Source organism: Grammomys surdaster, unplaced genomic scaffold (genome assembly GCF_004785775.1).
Source record: "Grammomys surdaster isolate TR1022 unplaced genomic scaffold, NIH_TR_1.0 125876, whole genome shotgun sequence".
NCBI lineage: Eukaryota > Metazoa > Chordata > Mammalia > Rodentia > Muridae > Grammomys > Grammomys surdaster.
Window position 1 is genome coordinate 3325067 of NW_021620701.1, and position 5093 is coordinate 3330159.

A 5093-nucleotide genomic window follows, 5' to 3' on the forward strand; every position below is an offset into this window, starting at 1 on the left:
TCCATGCTGGGTTGAGACCATCACACAGACTGAGAGGCAGGCGGATGCAGGAAAGCACCCAGACACAAGTCAGAGCTCTTGACCTGTATGGATGCAGACACACAGACCTACAGAAAGAAGTACATACATAGGCAGGCTGGCAAAGGTGAAGGCCAAGGGGCTTTGGGCTTCAGAAAAGTATTCATTACTTATGTACAGAATATGTGAAATATATATATAATTACATCTAGCATCAGCCATTTTGTATTGACACACAGTCCCCTGGATACTCAGAGTCAGCCGTCTTGTCCATGCTGGATACCCATATCAGGACCATATGGTCTAAACATAAACTGGCCTTTACTGCCCTCTGTTCCATACAACATGACAACTCTTGTTCGGTTCTGTTGACATTTCTTCCCCTATTTTGAATTTAGGTTCAATATATTACATTGCTTTCTTCTCCACTGTTTCTATAGCATGATGATATCACATACTCATGTGTGCTCAGGTTTAAAGACTGGCTAGTATGGACAGGAGTATAACATCGTTCTCATTGTGGAAATTCACTGTGGATCTGAGGAACAAAATGGTGACAAGATAGCCAGAACCTAAATGTGACACCCTTTGCCAGCAATGCCTGATTAAAAGTTCAGGGTATGCGCGTTTCCATCAGGTAAGAGGATTACCTGACTTTAATTACAATTTTGGAATATAAAGAGATTGAAGTCTTGAATAATTCCAATGTCATCTTTTTACTCTATCCTACCATAAAACTTCCATGTTCACATTTTTTAGTTTTTGCTTTTTGTTGTTGTTGAGACAGGGTCTCTCACATAGCCTAGGCAGGCCTTGAACTTGCTCCATACCTGGGAGATCCTCGAACTCCTGATCTTTCTGCTTCTATCTCGTTAATTCTGGGATTATAGGCAGGTTCTCTGATGAGTATCCATGTTCATGGTCTTAAATAACTAATGAGATTCCAGCTAATGCAAACATTGCAGGCATTGAGAAAAATTCAGGGAGGGAGGGGGAGGAGAGCTTTGAGACCTACATTCTTTTTTTTTTTTTTTTGGTTTTTTGAGACAGAGTTTCTCTGAGTAGCCCTGGCTATCCTGGAACTCACTCTGTAGACCAGACTAGCCTCGAAATCTCGAACTCAGAAATCCGCCTGCCTCTGCCTCCCAAGTGCGCCACCACCGCCCTGCGAGACCTACATTCTAAACACTCAGATGCCCAGTGATTTCTGCTTAAACCCATGGATCTCAATCTGTGGGTCACCACCCCTAGGAGAGTCAAATGATCCATTCTCAAGACTTACCTAAGACAACACAGATATCTATATTACGATTGATAACAGTGGCAAAATTACAGTTATGAAGTAGCAAGTAAACTAATTTTATGGTTGGGGGTCACCACAACACGAGGAACTGTTCTCAAGGGTCTCAGCATTAGGAAAGGTGAGAATTACAGCTTAACCACATTTGCCACTCTAGTGAGAAGGGAGGCCAGGACTTGCATGTTGGTGGCATTGTTATTTAGACTGAGACTAGGAAGTCAGGGAGAATGGAACTAGTGACCACAAAAATGTTATCTTTTACCATTGACATATGACATTGTCATTTATGAACATGTGAGGTCACAGGTTGGACACATTGCTAAGTCATTTTTAGGAAGGAGTCAATTATCAATGTTAAACCTTTAAGAGCAGTATCCCAAAACAGCTCTTTACTAACCATACATTAAAATACTGTCTTTGGGTTTTCAGATGAAATCTACACCCCTACTTTAGACAAATGTCTTTAATTATTTTGAGAAACAAAATAGCTATTTATCAGAATAAGCAAACTGACACTCTATTTCACAGGTCAGAGACTATAGTTGACACACATTGATCAAGCATACTATGTAGCTTCCAGACATGGTGATTTGTAATATATGAAAAGCAATTTGAAAAATCCATTCTTTCCAGGATTGCACTTTGACTCTTAGAAATTAATAATCATAAAGTAATAATTGAAAAAGGGAGGCTATATTTGCAAAGCTGTTCACTCACATTACTGTTATCTATGACAGCAAAAAAGGAGGGTGGTTTACAGTCTAAATAGTCCAAGATAACAGAGAGCCTGAGTGAATTATGTTATAACATTATACAGCTGTAAAGACCATGAAGCCAGGTGGCAAAGTTCTGTCAATATATAGGCAGTGGGAAGAGACATCAAAGTGCTTATTATGTGCAAGTGTCAGATTAGAAGAGCTTTCAGACAACTAGTGATTTTACCAGCATGTTAGAACTATGGTCATAAGCTGTTTAAGTTACACACACACACACACACACATTTGCTATGGCAATAGTACAGGTTTACTCAGGTCTATGCCCCAGCTTCTTTTCTGCACCATTCATTCTGAGGCTCTCTCGGAAAGGCATCTTTGCTGGTGGGAATTCTGCAGGGCTAAGGTTAGCAGAGTGGCCTTACTGAGGTTCCCAAGTGCCAACCTGGGCCACTTCTTTGGTCACATCTCTGAAGAAAAGATCAAGGTATTATGTGGAGCATAAGAATATCTTCTAACCATATGGGAAATTCCCAGTTATCTTCTACTCTATTGTGCCAGGCTTTCCTCATAGCTGGGGTCAGGAAACTATGATTTGCTAAATGAATGTGGATTTATGGGCAGCAAAGAGAACAGAAATGTATGGAGCTTTCCATAGGGGTCCAATCTATAGTGCTCTTCCTTTGTGTATTTGAGATAAGGTCTCACCATACAGTGACCATGCTGGCCACGGAAACGTGCAATCCTCCTGCCTCTACCTTCTGAGTGCTGAGAATACACATGTGCATCAATCACCACTCCTAGCTTAGAGCTGACATGTGATCCTGTACCCACCCACGACCAAACACACCCAAGGTTTCCTGGAGTTCTGACGGCTGTCAGGACTCAATTTGGCAAGAGTTAGAGACACCCTTAGAGGAAGAAAAATGCTAATTTCTATTATGTTGATGATTCCTAAAATGGTCATACTTGTTGAAAAGGTTCCTGATCTATGTACAGGACATACATATATCTACATATCTACATATGCAGATAAGGTAGGTGTGTTACTCCTACAGCATTAGACAAGGTATTTTCCTATCGTCAGAGCCTGGGGGTTACCAGTAGGTGCCCAGCCCTACTTCTGCACGACTTTTCAACAAAGAACTCTTCCAAGAAAGAAAATAGCATTTTCCAAGGATTAAAGGGATAAAAAGTAGAGAACTCTCTTGGGAACTTCCAGAAAGTTATCAGGCAAACAAGATAATCTTCGAAACCTAGATAATTAGTCTTGGAAGAGAGGTCATGGTGAAGACTGATGACAGGCCAGTCCCAGAGATTCTGCAACTTCATCAAATAAAGATACCTGAGTTCCCTCCCTGTGTCTACACTCTGAGAGCGAGCACTCCAATGAAATGGACTCTGATCGCTAGGCCACTTCTACAAACAAGAACTTCAGGGGAGGCCAGCACATCCAGAGACAAAGTCCAAGGTGTTTCATCTTAGGAGCACATTTTATTTTGCAGCGCCAAAGAATGAACAAAATTTAAACAATAAATCACTATTTAAAACTCATACACGGGGAAATTTGTTACTAAAATGGTAAGGAACAAAGACAACACAGTAAAGGAGCTATGTGAGTGAAAAGGAAAAACTGAAACACTGTACCATTGACAGAAACAATGTATACACTTAATACATTCACTTCACATTACGTACTTAAGCCCGTATAGATTCACATTCTGGAAGCCAAGAGGCAGCTTCAACTTTAAACTTATTCTGCGTTGTATGAGTGTTTTGCTTGCATGTATGTCCATCTACATTGTGTATTCCTGTGCCTGCAGAGACCAGAAGAGGACATCAGATCTCCTTGAACTGGAGTTACAGATGGTTGTGAGTTGCCATGAGGATTCTGGGAATTGAACTTGGATCTTCTGGAAGAGTGGCCAGTACTCTTAACTGCTAAGGTATTTTTCTAGCCCTAAAATCTTTAACTTTCAATGAGATTTGTTAAAATTTAAAATAAGCAAAACAAAAAAATAGCAATACTGGCTTTTTGATACACACAGTGTCTATGATACAGTAGACTGCTCATATAATATATTTTGACAGCTTTCATTTTTCTTCTAAAATTCACATATAATTCGTAAACTCTCACCTTTAGTAAATTAGAGTCTAAATGCAATAAATACTACAGAAAGAACAATTATTAAACAGTGTTGTACATTCTGAGACTGAGGAAGGCTCATAGCAAATGGTTTTTGCCAGAATGAATTCTGAAGACTAGCAGGACCCTGCAGGATCCCTAAGGCCAGCGCCAGTGCTTTGGCTAGCTCCCTGAAATACGAGCAGCTCACATTTCGGAGTCCAGAGAAACATGTCCATGGGGAAAGGAAGGCAATACCACTTGGTCTGCCCATTGTCCACTTGAAAACAGCAGGGCAGCATGCAGCAACTTGAGACAGTTCCTAACAGACAGAGACAGGGCCCTTTCTCGGCAGAAAGGCAGAGGACCAGCAGATGCTACCTGCATGCAGCCCTTATAGTCTACTTGATGACCAAAGTCATAAAGATATTTTTTTTTATTAAAAAAAAAAACCCCAAGACCTTGTGAGTTTGACCCTACATGGTTATCAAAGTTTCTCTAATTCTCAATCCCCATCTAAACCATTCAACCAGCATGGGAATATGCTGTTGGCTGTAGAAGAAACTGCAAATGCCCTGACAGGGCTTTTTCTCACACCGGAATCTGGTGGCAGAGCTTCCGGTGACTGTGGCTTACTGACTTAGTACTTACATAGAACTATGAACCCTGTTGGAAGTGTCCAGCTGTGGCAAGGATACAAGCCTATCTGTAATGTTACCTTAGGAAATGACAGAACCCAGGCCTACGACACTTTGAGCTAGCTCTCGGCTTTATCTTAATCAGTGTCTGTGTTTTAAAGAAACAAGTGAATTAAAAAAAAAGTCATTCATGACACCACTGTATAACAAATGCAAAGCTGAATAGAGCCGGGTGTTCCTCTTCCCAGTCCTCCCCCACCCACCCCTCTGCTTCTCAGACAATCAATCATACCCTACAA